Source organism: Moschus berezovskii, chromosome 14 (genome assembly GCF_049115385.1).
Source record: "Moschus berezovskii isolate FMDL1 chromosome 14, NW_MosBer_1.0, whole genome shotgun sequence".
Classification (NCBI taxonomy): Eukaryota; Metazoa; Chordata; class Mammalia; order Artiodactyla; family Moschidae; genus Moschus; species Moschus berezovskii.
The window spans coordinates 28,989,988-29,010,730 of record NC_142473.1 but is presented as its reverse complement, the minus strand read 5'-3'; the positions used below and the strand labels follow the sequence as shown (position 1 = coordinate 29,010,730).

The 20,743-nt window shown below is 39.4% G+C and overlaps 1 long non-coding RNA gene across 9 annotated transcripts in view; it reads right to left on the bottom strand.

The window, feature by feature from the left end:
* LOC129554355 (uncharacterized) overlaps positions 1-17,673 on the bottom strand; it is a 105,107-nt gene extending 87,434 nt beyond the window's left edge. For 4 of the 9 annotated variants that reach the window (XR_016038968.1, XR_016038973.1, XR_016038972.1 and 1 more), the window contains exon 1: positions 16,808-17,672. This is a non-coding gene — a long non-coding RNA (uncharacterized LOC129554355). Of the gene's footprint in view, positions 1-16,807 lie in introns of all 9 variants that reach the window. The other 5 variants (XR_016038966.1, XR_016038974.1, XR_016038969.1 and 2 more) reach the window with 3 other exon arrangements.
* Positions 17,674-20,743: the final 3,070 nt, after the last annotated feature.

The following is a 20,743-nucleotide window of genomic DNA, read 5'->3' as shown; positions in this document are numbered from 1 at the left end:
TGGCTTTAGCATATCTTTCAAAAACTTTCTTAGAAAAGAAAAAGAAAATTTAAGTTTTACTTCCTGCATATCTAAAATAGCTTTCTTCTACCTTGGCATTAGTTGGATAGTTTGGCTGGATTTAGAATTGTGAGCTAACAGTGATTCTCCTTTAGAATTTTAAAGTCCATTATTTTTCAGTTTTCTCTAACTACAGAGTTTGCTGCCATTATGATTCATAATATTTGCTGTGTCATCTGTTTCTCTCTTCCCATCCCTTTTCTTCAAATCATCTCTATACCCTGGTGTTATGATTATTTGACTTTAGGTGGGTAGGAGCAGGGAATTTTCTTCATTTATTGTGCTAGACAAACCCTGGATCTTTTCAAACTGAAGACAAGTGCTCTTTAATTTCAGAAATATTGTATTTCCCTGCTATTTTCTTTATATTCCTTCTAAAATTCCTAGTAGTCTAATATTACATCTCAAGGATTTATCTTCTAAACTTTTTAATTTTTCTATCTATACCACTATATCTGTTGCTATATTTTTTGCAAGATTTTCTTGATTTTATCTTTTGGCACACCTATCACTGATTTTTCTTTCAGTCATATTTTCTTTTTCCTTTTAGAGTTCCTAACTGTTCTCTCTGGATATGCTTTTTCACAGCATCCCATTATTTCCTGGGTGCCATGTTTTCTCTTATATCATGAAAATATTCAGATTATTATTATGTGATAATGTTTTTCAAGTTTTAGTTCATTCTTTACATTGCCTCTGTTTCTTCTGTGTTTCTCTTATCTGTGCAATTATTCAGTCTCTCTTTCAAGTAGGAGGTATTCATCAAATGCCTGAAATTCTTAGATGTCTGATCATATCTTTTCTTCATGCACTTTAAAAACCGACATGGATGCTCTAGATGCATGGACGGAGCTGGTCAACAAGGCAATCTCACTATGCAGGGATAAGGGAGCAAACAGGCCTATTCAATGAAACACACACAGAGACAAATACCAGTATCTGAAAGCTTTTCTCTTGGCCTGTTCAGTTTCTCAAGAGAAAAACATCCTCTAATCTCTGAGGGATCCAGCTTCTGTCCAAAATCCTATGTGTGATCTTTCAGGCCCAACCATAGGTAATTAGAAAGGTTTTATCTAACATGTCTCATGGGGAAAGCTGCCCTCCTTCCCACACCAGACTTGATGCACAGCCCGTGTTTTGCAGTTTCTGGAAGTAGTTACAGTCAAGGACTCAGACTTCCAGCCATGCTCTTTTGCATATCTTCACTTAGAAGGATGCCTGACAAACAGTGGGCACCCAATAATATTAGCCAAATAAATGAAATGTCTGCATAATGGCACCATGCTAGGCAATGCAGATACAGTAGTGAGCCAGCACCTGGCGTCATGGAGCCTATATTCTAAAGGAGGAATCAAAGGCAAACAGAGGGACCTTAAGCTCATCGGGTTATGTTGGGGGGGTGGGGGGACGAGGGAGAATTCATGGGAGCCTTCCTTGAGAAAGCATTATTTGAGCTGAGATAGAAAAGTTTGGTAGATGATAGAGATGGGACTAGGGCAGAGAAAAAGAAAAGCGTGTAAAAACTCATGAAAATGGAAGAGCATGGTTGTGGTTATAACATAGTGCCACATTACAGGAGTGATATGAAATGAAGATACAGAGATCTGGGGGAGGGGTGTGGAATCAAAGCCACATCAAAGATTTTGGTAAAGCATCTGCCTCCAATGCGGGAGACCTGGGTTAGATCCCTGGGTCAGGAAGATCCTCTGGAGAAGGAAATGGCAACCCATTCCAGTACTCTTGCCTAGAAATCCCATGGATTGAGAAGCCTGGTAGGCTACAGTTCATGGGGTCGCAAAGAGTCGGACACGACTGAGAGATTTCACTTTTGCTTTCGCTTTTCAAGGAGATAGTAGACCACTGAAGGTGGGAAAGGGAACATAATCAGATCAAATTTTTAAAAAAAAAAAAAAGGTCAATCGAGCTACAAATTGGATAACAGGTTAGAGGGGGTCAAGAGAATTTGTGATTTGGGGTAGAAGAAAAATGTTCTACAGTTAGATTATAGTGATGGTTGCATATATTAAAAACCATTCAATTGTACACTTTTCTCCTTTTTTTTTCGGCCACATCTCTCAGTTCCTCAACCAGGGACTGAACTGAACCTGGGCCCTGCCAGTGAAAGCCCAGAATCTTAACCACTAGGTCCCCAGGCAACTCCTGAATTGTACCGCGGCTAGAGAGTAGTCCCCACCCCTCACAACTAAAGAAAAGGCTGTACAGCAACAAAGACCCAACAAAGCCAAAGTTAAATAAATAAATAAATAAAATTTTAAAACATATATATAAATAATGCAAATCTTGACTTAAACAAATAAAACTAAATCCACATCTCCATAGCTATGACAGAACAGCAAAGAGACACCAACAGTTAGACCTAGATTTCTGGTTTGCACAATAGAATGAATTCTGGTAACATTTCCCAAGATAAAGAACACTGAAAGAAGCCCAAAATTTGGTGGAAAAAAACATGAACTGGATTTTGGACATGTTGGTTTGAGAAATCTTTGGACAATCAACATTAGCTGCCAAGTAGTCACTGGTAGGAAAATCTTCTCTCTCGTTGTCTAAGACAAGGGTTTCTCAATTATAGCATTACTGACACTTTGGACTGGATCAGTCTTTGCTGTGGAGTGCTGTCCTATGCACTATAGAGTGTTTAGAAGCATCCCTGGGGCACTTCCCTGGTGGTCCTGTAGTTAAGAGTCCTCCTGCCAGTGCAGGGACACAGGTTCAGTCCCTGGTCTGGGAAGTAAGATCCTACATGCCATGGAGCAACTAAGCCCATGAACCACAACTACTGAAGCCTACTTGTCCTAGAGCCTGTACATCACAACAAGAGAGTAGTCCCCACTCTCTACAACCAGAGAAAGCCCACACACAGCACTGAAGAGCCCAGGCACCACAATGAAAACGGCCAGAAATAAAACCAGTAAATAAACAAACAAATAAAAGAAGCATCCCTGGCCTTTACGCATTAGATGCCAATAGCACCCCTTCCAGTTGTGACAACAAAAAATGTCTCTAGATACTACCAGAAGTCCCCTAGAACAAAAAACCATGCCCAGCTGAGAAGCACCTATCTAAAGCAAGACTGTCATTTTAAAAATATAGCATCTACTGAGAAACTTTTTTTTTTTAATATTCTCACCAATATATTGAGATTGTAAGTCTCTCCAAAAGTGTTCACTCTGGTCCTGAATGTAGTGCACTTCATCTGACAGTTCTCTCAGCTTTCTTGGAGTTTTCTTGATCCGCTGGCTCTTGAGTAAATAAGGCACTTGTCTCCATGCACCAAAGATTCCTCCCTAAAACTTTAAGTTCCCATACTTGAACAGCAAAACAGTCATCCAGAATCCAATAGTTTTAACATGAAAAATATTTTAAGTATACGACAGTGATAATAGATATTAGATACTTCCAAATTAAAAAAAGGTCATTGAAAGATGATCTGAAGTTCATGCTCATTTCAATGCCTGAAGAAATAACAGGCTAATTTTCTATTTCCCTTTTTTTGGAAAGTCAAGTCTATACACTGAAATAATGAAACACACTGAACCCTCTGAGGTCTCAGTGTGTTACCATAAATCTGCTCTTTGCTGTAAGAGGCAATGCTTAGGGCAATGGTTCTCAAATTGACTGGATGTCTTAGAATCACCTGGAGGGCTTTTTAAAGACAGAAATTTCCCAGTTTTTACACTGAAAATTAAGCCTGAGATAGAGTCCCAAAAACTGTTCTTGTTTGTGAACGCCCTGTGTAATGCTGTTAAATTTGAGAACCACGGTGTTATGGGATAAACAAACATTCTTAGGATTATAACCATTGAGCCTTAGTCCTGACCTGGCCCCAATGAAATGGTCTTCCAGGTCACAGTTAGAGTTTATTAAAAATGGCAGCATATTCCTAAGCAACTCATGGGTCAAAGAGGATATCAAAATTGCAATTACAGAAATAGACTAGAAAGACTAGAAGTAGACCTGCAAAATGTATTCAACTGATTTTCAGTGAAGGCACCAAAATAATTCAGTAGGAAGTGGAGAGTTTTTCTACAAATGGTATGGAAACAATAGAATATTGAATATCTAATGAGAAAAAAATAATGAATCCTGACCTCTACACTTCATCCCAAATGATAATTTGGAATGAATAAGATCAAAAAAAAGTTAAAACTGTAAAGCTTATACATGAAAATATAGAATATATTTGCAATATTTCAGGTATGTAAAGATTGCTTAAATGAAACAAAAAAGCAATAACCATAAAAGAAGAAATTACAAAAAATGGACTTCATTAAAACTAAAACCTCCTACTCTTCAGAAGACACTGCAAAAAAGAAAAAAAGATAAATCACAGACTAGAAGAAAATATTTCTAATACATATATCTGACAAAGACCTTATATCCAGAATATATAAAGAATTTCTATAACTCAGTAACAAAAAGACAGCTCAGTTTAAAAACAGACAAAAGGCTTGAACAAACCTTAACAAAAAAAGTTATATATATAACCAAGAAGAAGCACACCTAATAGCCATTGGCTATCAGAGAAATACAGATTAAAATCACATGAGATTCTATTTTATAATCCCCAAAAAATGACAAAAATTAAAGACTGACAATACTTGGGCTGTAGCCCATGGGGTTGCAAGGAGTTGGGGGACATGACTGAGAGACTGAGCACGCACGAACACGAGCCCTTGACCCTCCAACTCTATTAAGTACTTACCCAGAGGAAACAAAAACAGCTTTATTCATAATAACTCAATATTGGAAACACCCCAAAAACCTCTCCAGAGGAGATAAGATAACCAAACTGTGGTACAGTCATATGATACAAGTTCTAAAATTCAGCAATTTTAAAACCCAGCAGTTTAAAAAGAAAAGTGGCCGTTGATACCAGCAACAATATGAATTAATCTAAAATCATCATGCTGAGGGAAAGAAGTCAGACCCAGAGAGCACTACTGTATGATTTCATTCATATGAAATTCAAGAATCAACAAAATGACTCTGGTGACAGGACTCCGAACAGTGGTTGCCTGGTGGGGGACTGACTGGAAGGGGACAGAAGGAACATTCAGGGGACAGGAAGGTTCTGCATCTTACTTGGTGTATTGGTTACACAGACTTATGAAAATTCATCAATTAAGAAATGCATTTCACTGTAAGTAAAATTTGGGCTTCCCTAGTAGCGTCGCACAGAGTTGGACACGACTGAAGCGACTTAGCAGCAGCAGCAGCAGTAGCTCAACTGGAAAAGAATCCACCTGAAATGCAGGAGACCCTAGTTCAATTCCTGGGTCGGGAAGATCCCCTGGAGAAAGCATAGGCTACCCACTCCAGTATTCATGGGCTTCTCTGGTGGCTCAGATGGTAAAAAATCCGCCAGCATTGCGGGAGACCCAGATTCAATCCCTGGGTTGGGAATAGCCCCTGGAGGAGGGCAAGGCTACCCACTGCAGTATTCTGGCCTGGAGAATCCAGAGGAGTCTGGAGGGCTACAGTCCATGGGATCACAAAGAGTTGGACACAACTGAATGACTAGGCACAGCATAGCATGCGAAAAATTCAATAAAAAATTACCAAATTGTATTCTTCAAATATGTGCATTTCTCTCTTTTCTTTTTTTGGCCTCCCCATGCCCTGTGCAGTACTTCTCCAACCAGGGATAGATCCCATGTCTTAACCACTGGACCACCAGGGAAGTCTCAAATATGTGCATTTTAATGTTTGTAAATTATACTCAAACTTTACAAAAGCTAAAGAAAAAAAAAAAAAAACAGTGCATCTATAGAACATTAAACACATAAAAGTAACAAAATCTACCAATCAAAATTGATATGATGGGGAGAATGGATCCATGGTATATGGATGGCTAAGTCCCTATGCTGTGCGCCTGAAACTATCACAACATTGCTAATCAGCTATACTGCAATACAAAATAAAAAGATTTTTAAAACTGATACGATGAGGACAACTTCAGAAGAAATCTCACAGCCTTAAATATTTATTTTTAAAATCAGAAAATGAAAATAAACTTGAAAAAATGTCAAAAAAAAAAAAGAAGAGAAACCTAAGAGGTAAGTAGAAATGAATTGATAATAATATAAAAGTAAAAATTATTAGAAAACAAAAACAGATTTGATAAATAATTCCTAGAAATAATTTATTTAAAAATATCAACAAAATAGGCAAAGCTCTTACAGATTTAGACAACAGAAAATACATTCCCATCATTAAAACTGAGAACCAGGCTTTATTTACAGATATTACAAGTACTTTGTAATGCCATGAGAAATTGAAATGCTCCACTCTAAGCTAAACATTCTGAAAATAAGGATGAAACACATGTGTTCTAAAAAACACATTAACTACCAGAGATGATTTGAGAAAGTAGTTCATCTGGGTACTAATAACCATGGAAGAAACAGAAATATTGGCCTAGAAATAACTCCGTCTGGACAATTTTACTACTGAGTTTCTAACAGAACTTCAAGGAAAAATAATTCACATATAATTTAAATGGTTCCAGGGCACAGAAAAAGATGGCATACTTCCCAATTCATTTTCCCAAGCCAGCAGAACTCTAATCCCCAAGTCCAACAAATAGAGCACAAAAAAGGAAATCACAAACTAATCTCCCTATTAATATAAATAACATTCTAACCCAGTAGCATGTTAAATATACCAATCAATTAGTCACTTCAATACCTCAGAAGATTAAAAAATAATTCTTTTAATAAATGCAAAGACTAAAAATAATTAAAATAAATGAAATATTAAAATAGATACAAAAGCTTCCTGATAATAGAAGAAAACCTTAATCTATTAGAGAATAGTTATTGCATAAGGAAAGCCAGTATTAGCGACAATGATGAAATACTAGAGCCCATTCCCATTAAATTTACCAACAAAAACAGTGTGCTGCTTATTATTTAGCACTTTTCTGGAAGTTCTAGTCAATGAAATAAAGAACAGAATAATTTTTTTAGTTGGTAAATTTTAGAAACATGGGTCCAAATTAATCTCTATTTTCAGATCATGCTTCTCTAAATGGAAAGCCAAAGTAAATCAAAGGAAAACTGATTAGTAGAACTCAGTAAAATAATTAATTTTAAAATATACAAAAAGTTCACAATATTTTGTTTTATATACCACCAGTAATCAGTTAAGAAATTTAATAGGAAAAAAGTCCCATTTTCAAAAACAATCAGAAACATAAAAGGCCTAGGAAATGTCTTAATAAGAAATGTGAAACACCTCATATGATGAAAACTACCAAATTTTATTTACCAAGGTCCAGAAAAGAAAACCCATTTATATGAATGTTTAATATCATAAACATAAAGGGAATCTTAATGAAAATACATGTCCTATGCAATGGACATGAACTGGGGCAAACTTTGGGAGATGGTGAGGGACAGACAGACCTGGCTTGCTGCAGTCCACAGGGTTGCAAAGAGTCAGACACGGCTGGACGACTGAATGACAGCAACAACAAGTGAAAATACTAAAAGGTGCTTGAGAAGTTAACACAACAATTCCAATGTTCATTTTAAAAGAAGGAACAGGTTTTAATTGCAAAAGTTATTTTAAGATATGTAGTAGGACAAGAGTAAAAGATGTATAATACTTGTTTCACCAAGTATTAAAATATACTATAAAGATACAGAAATTAGAATAACAGAGCATTACAACAGGAAAAGACAGAAAGAATCAGAACCAATTATATATAATCATTTTCCTCCATGGTAAAAATGCCATCTTGAATCAAAACAGCCCTCCATGGAAGGAAAATAAGAAATTAATCCCATTTAGCAGAGGAGGAAACTGAGGATCAGAAAGTAAAGTTACTTGTTCTAAGTCACCCATTAAGTTTATGGCAGAAAGTGAAGAAGAACTGAAGAGCCTCTTGATGAAAGTAAAAGAGGAGAGTGGAAAAAGTTGGCTTAAAACTCAACATTCAGAAAACTAAGATCATGGCATCCGGTCCCATCACTTCATGGGAAATAGATGGGGAAACAGTGGAAACAGTGGCTGACTTTATGTTTCTGGGCTCCAAAATCACTGCAGATGGTCATTGCAGCCATGAAATTAAAAAGACGCTTACTCCTTGGAAGGAAAGTTATGACCAACCTAGACAGCATATTAAAAAGCAGAGACATTACTTTGCCAACAAAGGTCTCCACAGTCAAAGCTATAGTTTTTCCAGTAGTCATGTATGGATGTGAGAGTTGGACTATAAAGAAAGCTGAGTGAGTGCCAAAGAATTGCTGCTTTTGAACTGTGGTGTTGGAGAAGACTCTTGAGAGTCCCTTGGACTGCAAGGAGATCCACCCAGTCCATCCTAAAGGAGATCAGTCCTGGGTATTCATTGCAAGGATTGATGTTGAAGCTGAAACTCCAATACTTTGACCACCTCTTGCGAAGAGTTGACTCATTGGAAAAGACCCTGATGCTGGGAAAGATTGAGGGCAGGAGGAAAAGGGGATGACAGAGGATGAGATGGTTGGATGGCATCACCGACCTGATGCACATGGGTTTGGGTGGACTCCGGGAGTTGGTGATGGACAGGGAGGTCTGGCATGCTGTGGTCCATTGGGTCGCAGACTCGGACATGACTGAGCGACTGAACTGAACTGAACCCATTAAGTATCCACCTAAAAACATTACTGTTATTTTCTGGAGATGAGATTACAAATGATTATTTTTTCCTACTTTGTGATGATCCCTTTCTATAATGCAATAATAAGGATGATATGTTTGAAATGTTAAACCAATGTAAATTTCATTTCCCATTTATTGTGTTATCGTGGCTCATCAACAGCATTCATCATTCTGCGGAGGGAAAGAAATATTGCTCAGTTTTGATCTTCAAACCAGAATTCTAACATACTAACAAGAAGACCTGAAAGCTAGGTTTGGTTCATTGTTTTTTGAGTGAATCTGCAAAAGGGTATTTAATATCTTTCATATTTCAAGAGACTCAAGTCTAGCCAACTTGACCAGAGTCTTACAAAATCCATAGAATAGGCAAGAAAGAAGATACAGCATTCCTATCACCTAGAGAGGAATAGTAGAACGCCCTTTGGCCACTGGGAAAAACAGCTGGGAGAGAAGAGAGAGAAGTTATCAAGGAGAGAAATCAATTCTGCCCCCATACCTCCCACAGTCAAACCCCGGATAAGGATTGCAATAAAAATACTCCAGATAGTTTGAGGTCACACCAAAAGCAAAGGGAGGACTCAAAATTTCATTTCCATTTGGAACTCTAATAAAAGGATAGCTTGCAGGTACACTGTGCCAACATACAGTAAAATGAAAATGATGACACAGGCAAACACCACCAAGGGATGGGGGAGGGAGAGGGGACCAATGTTGTGGGGTCACATAAGGGCATCAACATCAGTAGGAGTCAAGTCGGGGCTCAGGCATCAGTGAGACAAGATGCAGAACTTTCCCAAGAGCAACCATCTTGCATTTCCCTTGATAGAAAACAAGCTACACTGGCCACAAAGGCATCAATAGCAACTGCAGAAAGGACAGAAGCAGACACTCAGAGATGACATGGCATCTAGTTGTTTAACTCAGGTGGTTAAACCACAGTTTTGACAAGGCCAGTGTTGTCAGTGTCCAGGTCTGTTAACTACCTTGTTTCAGAGCTGAAATTTGCTTTCGTAACCTCGGAGTCAGCGGTGAAGAGTTTGGACAGTATTGTCTTTCACATTTGGAGTTACCCTAGGCTGTGGTCTACTTAAAGGAAGGAGATACTTTTTTCATCTCTGTGTTCATTCATAGTCTTGCAGAGCAATGGGGCAGTCACTTGACAAATGGGTGAGGGAAAAGCAGGCTTGCAACCACCACTTGCCAATGAGCACAAAAGGACGTGTTCTTTAATGTGCCTTTCAGCTGAAATCCGTGCATAAATATTCTGAAAACAGGAGCTGTGCTACATTCCTCTACATGCCAAGGTAGGAGAAACACATCGTTGATGTTTCTGATACTTGCAAGTGTACAGGAAGGTCTGTAACAAAAACAGCGGTGCTGAATATTGTTTATGATGAGTGTTTGTTTTACCAGAGAGTGAAAAGATGGGAGCAAGGAGATTGAGGTAAGTTACCGGCTCCCAGTGGTGGCTCTGTGGAAGGGAGGACAGGTTTCTGAAATCTGCAAACAGATTGAATTAAATGCCATCAACAACCCTCTGAAAGAAAAATCAATTTATACCTCATGTGAGATTCTACCCCAGGGGACTGACTACTTCCCAAGAGTTTTTGAAAGTACATTTCTTCTATCATAACTTTAAAATTCAAGCATTTTTTTAAAAAATTTCTTTAAATGTGATCTTTCTCTGTCTTATTTGGGCTCATCCACCTTTTCAACTTGTGAATTATTTTTATCACTTCTCCTGTCACAAGAAATATTAAATATATTCTTCCCCTTCAAGTGTTATAATAAACATATCTGTCATTGCAGTTTTAATTCTTCAGAGCTAGGGTTCTGCCCTTTTTAGGCAACATGCTCGAAATTTGATTATCTTATCATGTGTTTTAAAACCTTACCAAAATCTGAGATGAGTTCCTTTTCAGTGCTGGGCTTACTTTGAAATTTGTTAAGCGATGAGATGGAAATTTCAGGACAGCAACCAAAGGTCAACGTTCATTCATTTCCAAGGCAGGACTAGGCAATAGTAAATATTACTTCACAGTTTTCAGCTGCCTGCCACAGTGATACCTTTCCCCCACCCCCACAGTAAGCTGGGAACTCACTTGGTACCAAGGGTCAGATACCCAAGGTCTGCGCACACTACAAGGTAAAGGTTCTGACTTTTTTGCTCATCCCCTGGGACAGAAATAAATGGTCCTTGGCGAATCCAATCATAACTCTAGAATCTCATGTGAGGCAAGTTCAGTGGGCAGAGTTCCCTGTCTGATCTCTACTTAAACATTAAAACAGCAAGCAAACATCATTTCTAGAGAGAGATTTCTCAAAATAATTAGCAAATATTGTATATTCTCTTATTGTAATAAATATCATTTATTTTCCTGAAAAGGAGCATACTGTTCTTAAATGACTTAAAATTAAGATCTAATTTGATAATCCCTTTTTTGTTGTTGTTAAGTATAGGGGAATAGAGCAGTGGACTTCAGGCCCATACAGGATGTTTAATAAATACCTCTGAAAACATTATAGAGTGAATACTCATCTACCACGTCACTCAATTAATTAGGACTCTCAGTTGTTAATGACAACAGTCCACCGCCTATCAGTTTAAGGAAGGGGATAAAGAAATTTAAAGTGAGAGTGGGACTCAAGGCTCACATTGTTTTCGAAGCTCATCTCTCTCCAGCTCTCAATTTTGCTTCTGACTGTGGGCCAGGGTCCTTCAGAGAAGCCCCTCACCATGTATGCAACAGCAAAGGTGGTTACCCACAGACCCCGACGCACCCTTCTAGCTTAGCAACCACAACAGGAGCAAAAGATGTTCTTCCCCTAACACCCATGTACCTGTTCTAGGAAGGAATCTGCAGAGGCCATGTGTCCATCCCTAAACCAATACTTGGCCTAGCGGACCCTATCCATGTGTCCACAACCCGTGTGGTGGGGAGGCTGAGCACCAGGCCTGATGGACTGATAGTGCGACAGCTCAACTGGTGAAATAAGGAGGGACTGGTTTCTTGAGAAAGTCAGACTTGGCAGATATAAGGCTACTACAGTCAAACATTTTAAAGTGATAAATGCTATCCTAAAAAAAATATTTATCTATGATCAGCAACAGTTACTCATATGTGTGTGCATCTACTGTCATGGAAGTGGATTACTTAAGAAACATGTACTTCTGATAAGAAGCTGATATCCAAAATACATTTAAAAACTCAGGGGAGAAAAACAGAAAAAAAAGAAAAGAAAACAACCTGTTTAAAAAATGGGCAGAGAATCTGAATAGACATTTTCCCAAAGACAACTTACAGATGGCCAACAGGTGCTGAACAGCACTAATCATCGAGAAAATGCAAATCAAAACCACAGTAAGGTATCACCTCACATCTGTTAGAATAGCTATTACCAAGAAGACAAGCAATAACAAGCATTGGCAATAACAAGGATGTGAAGAAAAGGAAACCCTTGCGCACTGTTGGTGGGAATGGAAATTGTTGGTTCCTCAAAAACTAAAAACTGAGAATTTCCTGGCAGTGCAGTGGTTAGGATTCTGTTCTTTCACTGCCAATGGCTTGGATTCGATCCCTGGTAGGGGAACTAAGTCCCTGAAAGCCACATGGTATGATCAAATTTAAAAAAAAAAAATAGAACTACCTTATCACCCAGCAATTCCACTTCTGGGTATTATGAGGAGATATATGCACCCCTGTGTTCACTGCAGCATTACTTACAATAGCCAAGAAATGGAAACAACCTAAATGCCCACCAACAGGTGAATGGATTAAAAAAGAATGTGGTATATAAATACAATGGAATCTTTCTCAGCCATTAAAATGAATGAAATCTTGCCATTTGGGACAACATGGATGGACCTTGACTGCATTATGCTAAGCAGAATAAGTGAGACAGAGAAAGACAAATACTATATGATCTCACTTACATGTATAATCCAAAAACAAAACAAGCAAGAAAGAAACAAACAAACAAACCCTGAGCTCATTTGTAGATACAGAAAACAGACTGGTATTTGACAGAAGTGGGTGGAGGTGAAGGAAGTTGGGAAAAATGGGTCAAGGGGGTCAAAAGGTATAAATTTCCAGTTGTAAAATAAGTAAGTCATGGGGATGATAATGTGTACCATAGTGACTATAGTTAATAGTGTTACTATTTTGCTAATAGAGTAGATCTTAAAAGTTCTCAGAGTAAGAAAAAAAATTTTTAACCATGTATGGGTACCAATATTAACTAGGCTTACTGCAGTGATCATTTTGCCATATATATCGAATATCAAATCATTACATTGCACACCTGAAACTATTATAATGTTATATGTCAAATATACCTCAATTCTAAAATTAATTTAAAAAGAAAGGAAGAAATGCCTTTTCTCTGGTCCCACTCCAGACACTGGAGGTGTGGCCCACCAACCTATATTGGACCAAACCTTCCAGGTGTTTCTGACCTAAAGTTTGAGAATCACTAACCTAGCTGTCTTTCCCATTTGAGTGAAAAGATTTGTTTTTCAGTCTTATGTAGTTAAGATCAGGGATTGCAAAATGTTTCCATAAAAGGCTAAGTAGTTAACATTTTAGGTTTTGTGGGCCAAGAGGCAAAATCATGGTTAGGTAGGTATTTATGTAATCTCTTAAAACACAGCCATTTAAAAGTATAAAAACCATTCCTGGCTGGTGGACCATTCCCACCAGAGCAAGTGGTGGGCCTAGTCAAGAGTTTGGGGTCAGGCAGACTATAAAAATATGAAAAAATATTTTTAAAGAAAAAGAAAAGAAATATGTGCTTCTAGATGCGGGGGGGGGGGGGGAGAAATCCACATGTAGGAGGAAAGATAAGGACTTATCACCCTGAAGAATGTCTCAGGAAAGTATAAACACATCACCCAGAAACAGACCCAAGAGCAGCAGACAATGCAGTCATCATCATCCCCCTTGGCCAGCACTTCAGATCCTTCCATATCAATGTTTTCATTTACAGGGTCAAAAAGCCATTGAATGTCTGCTCCGGAGAAGTCCAGATACCAAAGTGAGATAGAAAATATCAATGACGTGCATATGGCTTGAGACTTGGACTTCTGTGGCTGTGTTAACGCACTTATCCTGAAGTACATGTTTTAAGATCTCAGTGTGAATGTGACTGATGCCTGGTGTCGACTTAAAAAATAATCACAACCTAAAAGTTGAGAGTTATGTTTTATCGAGTGGGAATTCTTAGGACTTCAAGCCCGGGAGGCAGCATCTCAAGTAACCCTGAGAGAACAACTCCAAGGAGGCCGGGGAGGAGCAGGGTTATATAGAAATTTTAAAACAAAGGGCAGGTAGTCTGCACATCAAAATATTATGACCAATTACAAGAAGCCAGATATCTCAAATTAAGGAAAGTAGTGCTTTTCTATGTATGGGAAGATGGAAGAGTCTGGGCTCCCTGAAATCATTCCTTTCATATGCACTCCCACCTATCTGGGGATGGAATCCTGTGTTTTTCACATCCTGAGCTCCCTTGGGGCTTACCTTAGAGAGTGGCTGCAATCTGATGGCTGGTAAATTACAGGTATTTTTCTCCTTTCTGAGTGCCCTTAGGGCTCACCATCTCACATCAGAGGGCTGTAATCACTGACGACTATGACATCCTTGTTTACTGATATGGCATGCAATAGTTCATCTCTCACTGGGATAAAACCATTATATGTGGAACTAAGAATATCCACCCTCTGGATTGTGTGATTGAAAATAAGACTGAAATGTCTTTAACTTGCTTTTGCCAAATTACAAATTTAAAAAATCACTAAGGGCCACTCTCCACAGATGTCCACATGGGTGCTACATGCTCCCAGTTTCCCTACCACCATCTTGGCCATTCCTTCCAGTACCAACTGCTGCTATTTTGAAACACCCTGACATTGCTCACGCCTTGTTCCAGACCTTCTTCCCTTCTCATCTACAGCCTTTCTTTGGGCGATTTCATCCTTTCCATTCAATTACCATCTATCACCTTGTTGTTTGTGTTCGGTCATCCAGCTGTGTCTGACTATTTGCAACCCCATGGACTGCATTACGCCAGGCCTCCCTGTCCTTCACCACCTGGAGTTTGCCCAAGTTCATGTTCATTGCCTCAGTGATGCCATCCAGCCATCTCATCCTCTGATGCCCTCTCCTCCTTCTACCCTCAATCTTTCCATCAGGCACTTTTCCAGTGAGCTGTCTGTTAGCATCAGATGACCAAAATACTGGAGCTAAGGGCTTTAGCATCAATCCTTCCAGTGAACATTCAAGGTTTATCTCCCTTAAGACTGACTGGATTGATCTCCTTCCTGTCCAAGGGACTTTTAGGAGTCTTCTCCAGCACCACAGTTCAAAGGCTTCTGCCTTCTTTACAGTCCAGCTCTCACAACCATACGTGACTGCTGGGAAGACCATAGTCTTGACCTGACCACACTCAAACCCCCAAGGAATTGCCAAGAGCTCCTGAGTTCCAGACTACTGTGTCCAACTGCCTTCTCAACATCTCCCTGCACCTGTCTCTGGGTCCAAATACAAATTTCTCAGCACTACCCCTCAACTCCAATATGCTCTTCCTCCAGTGTTCATTATCTCAAGTAATGATATGACCTTCCAGCCCATTTGAAATCTGGGAGTCATCCTTGATACCTCCTTCTTCTCCAGCATCTCCTTTCACATTCAAACAATTACAAAATCCTATTCCATCCTGTAAATTTCTCAAAACCATCCACTTCTCTATCCAAGCCACCATCATTCTTTCCTTAACTACTGTAGTAGCCACCTAACTACTCTACAACCTTTCTTGTCCCTTCCCTCCACCAATCCATTCAAATCCAGTTATATCAATCTCTGCCTTTTAAATTTTTCAAAGGTGATGAAGTCCAGAGAATCCCAAAGGCATGTGTTGAGATTCACTGTCCCAGAGTCCTGTAGAAGAGCTTGCTTCCCTGGTGGCACAGTGTTAAAGAATCCGCCTGCCAATGTAGGAGATATGGGCTCGATCCCTGGTTCAGGAATATCCCACATGCCATGGAGCAACTAAGCCCACGTGCATAACTACTGAGCCCATGCTTCCGAGAGCCTGTGCTCTGCAATAAGAGAAGCCAACACAATGAGAAGCCTGCACACCCCAACTACAGAGTTTTCTCACTGCAACTAGAGAAAAGCCCACATAGCAACAAAGACCCAGCACAGCCAAAAATAAACAAATAAAATTTTCAAAATCTCTAGGGATAGGTCCAAGACACTGAATTCTTAATCCCAAATCCTCACTAAAGTCCACAGGTCCTCTGTAATCAGACCCCTTGAGGTCTCAGGCTAAGATACATACTTTATTCACCAACGACCCTGTACTTCTAGACCTGTACTCAAGGGCATTGATCCCTACGTGTTAAACTGAGGCCCTGCCAGAGAGTAAGTTCCAGGAGGGAAAACACTGTGGTTGCTGTGTTTACCATTTATCCCTAGTGCCCAGGACAGTCAGGGCACAGCATCTGCTATTTAATATTCATTGCCACTCAGAATCAAAGAGAATTTAGTGTAAAGGACTTTCTCCTTAGCATGGTTAGTTAAACATGCCTGAAAACATCTTCATTTGTTGATCTAGTGCACAGACCAAGAAAAGAAAGGGCTCAGATAACAATGACTGGAGTAATTAATTACTGGCCTAAAGGAGAAAGTTTAATCTTCGAAATCAAAGTAATTATTTGGAGGTTGATAACAAGCTCTCCTCCTGTCTCCAATGAGATCAAATGAAAAGAAAGAAGCTTTGGACTATGTTCAAAGACTTTCTGATCCTAAGTACTGTCACGGCACATAGAGAAAGACACCTCCCCCCGCCAGTTCCCTTTTAGAAAACTTGTAATCATAAATTCTTTCTCTGTCCTTTTGAGATATATGTAAATCCTTTTAAAAGCTAAATAAGCTTCTTGCCTCACAACTCGGGAATGTCTTTCTCAAGGACCTAGGAGCCACCTCTTTAAAGTGTAAACACCCAGGGAAAGAGGGGACCCGTCTCCCAGTCTCCATGAGAGTTCAGTTTAGCCCTCTGGCTCCAAATTCTAACTACCTACCTGTCAGAGAGAGAAGAGAAACTTCATTATTCTTCCAGGTGAAGACAATTAACAAACACAGGTGGTCACACCAATTACCAAGTGAATCTAGGATGCACGGTTGGAGATCAACAGCGCTGGCACGTCCTCTTACCTGAGGACTGCTTCCTGTTTATCTTGAGAACACGGATGTGGAGGGTTGTATCTGCCTGGCTAGATGAGAGAGTGAGACTTCCTTCTGCCTATACTTTCTCTTTAGCTGACTGCCTGTGATGTGCATTCCATTCTGCTTAAACCCTCATTCAATAATAAACTGGGGGTAGGAATAGAGATGCAGACATTGAGAATGGATTTGTGGACACTGTGGGAAGGAGAAACTGGGAAGAATTAAGAGAGTAGGCCTGATATATACACACTATTATATATAAAATAGATAGCTACTTGGAAGCTACTTGTATAGCACAGGGAGCTCAGCTCTGTGCTTTGTGATGACATAGAGGGTGGGATGAGGGTGTGGAGTGGAAGGGAGGCTCACAAGAGAGTGGATATATGTATATATATCGCTGACTAACATCAGCTTCCCTAGTGGCTCAGATGATAAAGAATCTGCCTGCAATGTAGGAGACCTGGGTTCGATCCCTGGGTAAGGAAGATTCCCTAGGGAAGGAAATGACCACCCACTTCCGTATTCTTGCCTGGAAAATTCCAAGGACAGAGTAGCCTGGCAGGCTACAGTCTATGGGGTTCACAAAGAGCTGAACACAACTGATCCACTAACACTTTTCATGGCTGATTCGCATTGTCACACAGCAGAAACTAACACGACATTGTAAAGCAATTAGACTTCGATTAAAAAATTAATTTAAAAATAAAATAACAATAAAACCTTTTCATCTTCAGCCTTTGTGGAACAGTTTCCTGGTGTGGCAAGAGATTTCGTTTTCAACTCTATTTTCCCAACAGTACCAACCACCAGCAAGACTGACCAAAATGAAAGATGGGGAATTTGTACAGCAGAGAAAGCAAACTGAAGCGGCTTATGAGTTTCATCAGATCGTGTGCAAGCAAAGGGTCCTGCACAGCTGAGTTCAGGTGAGATAGCCTGCCCTTAGGAACCAGTCTTTTCCACTTGCAGGTTACTTGCTCGCTATACTCCTGTTCCACTGACTTCTCCCTCCTGGTCTCAGGAAAAAAAAAAAAATTTTTTTTAAACTTTGGTATATAATAACAGGCAGGGCGCACTCAAACCCAGATCCACAGAGGAGCAGATAAACAGCCTGAGGGACTCAGTGAAGGAAGTGGTTGTGATGAAAAGCATAAGATGTCCCAGAGGGACTGATAACCACAAAAACTTCACATTAAATGAACCCTTAGAACTATTTCACAACATAGAAAAAGGAAAGGCTGGAAGGTTGGAAGCTGATTCTTGAATGTAGAGAAGAAGGCAAGCACTGTTCACACTAATCTTGGTATGTTATAGTGAAACTAGCAAACACTTTCTTTCATCTTTAATGTTTCTAATGTTTTAAATTACAGTGTATTATAAATATTAACTTCATTCATTCATTTCACTTCCCAACACATTAATAACCAACAGAGCTAGTTAAAATGTTGAATGTTTTCACAAAAACTTTAAAGGTCACAGAACATCATTATCTTTCCCATTGACTTTCAAGATTGCTTTACGTGGTTTTAGCGGGTGTGGTATTATATTATTAAGCAAACCAAAGACCTGCTATATTTGTTGTTCCTCATTAAACAAGTTGGGCTTCTCCAGTGGCTCAGATGGTAAAGAATCTGCCTACAATGCAGGAGACCCAGGTTCAATCCCTGGGTCAGGAAGATCCCCTGGGGAAGGAAATGGCAACCCATGCCAGTATTCTTCTCTGGAAAAATCCCATGGACCCATGGGGTTGCAAAGAGTCGACACAGTTGAGCAACTGATACTTTCACTTCCACTTTTCAAACAAGTTAGTACAAGTGTCTAAAATACCGTCACACAGTAAGTACTCAATAAATGCAACCTATTATTTCAAAGACATTCAGTTCAGTTCAGTTCAGTCGCTCAGTCGTGTCCGACTCTCCGCGACCCCAAAAATCACAGCACGCCAGGCCTCCCTGTCCATCACCAACTCCCAGAGTTCACTTAAACTCATGTCCACAGAGTCGGTGATGCCATCCAGCCATCTCATTCTCTGTCGTCCCCTTCTCCTCCCGCCCCCAACCTCTCCTAGCATCAGAGTCTTTTCCAGCGAGTCAACTCGTCACATGAGGTATTGCAGTTTCAGCTTTAGCATCAGTCCTTCCAATGAACACCCAGGATTGATCTCCTTTAGAATGGACTGGTTGGATCTCCTTGCAGTCCACGGGACTCTCAAGAGTCTTCTCCAACACCAAAGTTCAAAAGCATCAATTCTTGGGCGATCAGCTTTCTTCACAGTCCAACTCTCACACCCATACATGACCATGGGAAAAACCATAGCCTTGACTAGACGGACCTTTGTTGGCAAAGTAATGTCTCTGCTTTTTAATATACTATCAAGGTTGGTCATAACTTTCCTTCCAAGGAGTAAGCGTCTTTTAATTTCATGGCTGCAACCAGCATCTGCAGTGATTCTGTTTATCTCTTTTAATATAAAACATTTTAATGTCTGTATTTGTTGATCCTATTTCTCTCCTTACCTCTTGAAACCATTCCAACCAAGCTTTTCTCCACACCCCTCCACCAAAATCTCTGTCCTCAAAGGAACCAATCACTGCTGAATGGCTAAACCAAACAGCAGCTGTAAATCTTACTTAGTATACTAAACAGCAGCATTTAATTCAATTAATCACAAACTAATTTCTAAAGGCCATAGTCTACTGGTTTCCTCCTACCATGCAGACTGATTTCCTTTCCTAGCATTCTCTCTCTCTCACACACACACACACTCCTCAAAGCCATCAGCATATTCTGTCAACCTAGTACCTTCCAACTATTAGAATGAATTATCCTTGTTTTACAGATGAAGAAACTGAGCCACAGAAAAGTTATGCACTTCTCCAAAGCCATGCAATTAATTAGTTGTAGAAATGGGATTATACCCAAGTAGGCTTCCCTAGTGGCTCAGTTGGTAAACAATCAGTCTGCAATGCAGGAGACCCAGGTTCTATCCCTGGGTTGGGAAGATCCCCTGAAGAAGGGAATGGCTACCCACTTCAGTGTTCTTGCCTAGAAAATCCCATGGACAGAGGAGCCTGGCGGGTGACCGTCCTTGGGGTCCCAACAACACTGACACAACCTAGTGACTAAATCACCACCACCAGGGCTAGCTTTAAGAGTTTTAAAATGGGAAGTTCCCTCAACTCTAGATATCAAGATTTCAAAAAAAAAAAAAAAAAACCAAAAAGCTGATGTCTAATTTCAAGAGTGTTTTGATAAAGACAAAAATCATCATTTTCTAGCAGTTTCTTCCAACTAGACAATTCGGAAAACAAATGTACACCCAACATAAGACATAGTTTTGTAAACCAAAATATAGCTTTATAAACCAAAACATAGCTTTATAGGCCAAAAGACAGCTTTAACAGTCTGTAATGGAATTTCCCTTTCACTTTTATAAACTTTGTGTTTGTATATATAATTTTTAAAAATTAGAATATCTTTTCTTTTTTTTTTGAATTTGCTTTTTTAATTCAAATGTATTGAAATGTTTTACCCATCATCATAAAGTGCCCTCAGTAAAATCAAACTTCAATTTTTTAGGAAATCCTAAGGACTAGGATTAAGAAAATTTGTCATTTTAAAACTGTGAGAACTTTTTCCATTTCTCCAGAAATAGAGGGTTACTTCACTTTTAATACACTGGTTGTTTTGACAAAAACATTTTGGTTTTACAAAGATGGGGCAAAGAGCCTGCTCTGAGAAAGGAAATGTTGAGAAAATGAAAAGCTAAACTTGCTCAGTAAGGAAGCAAG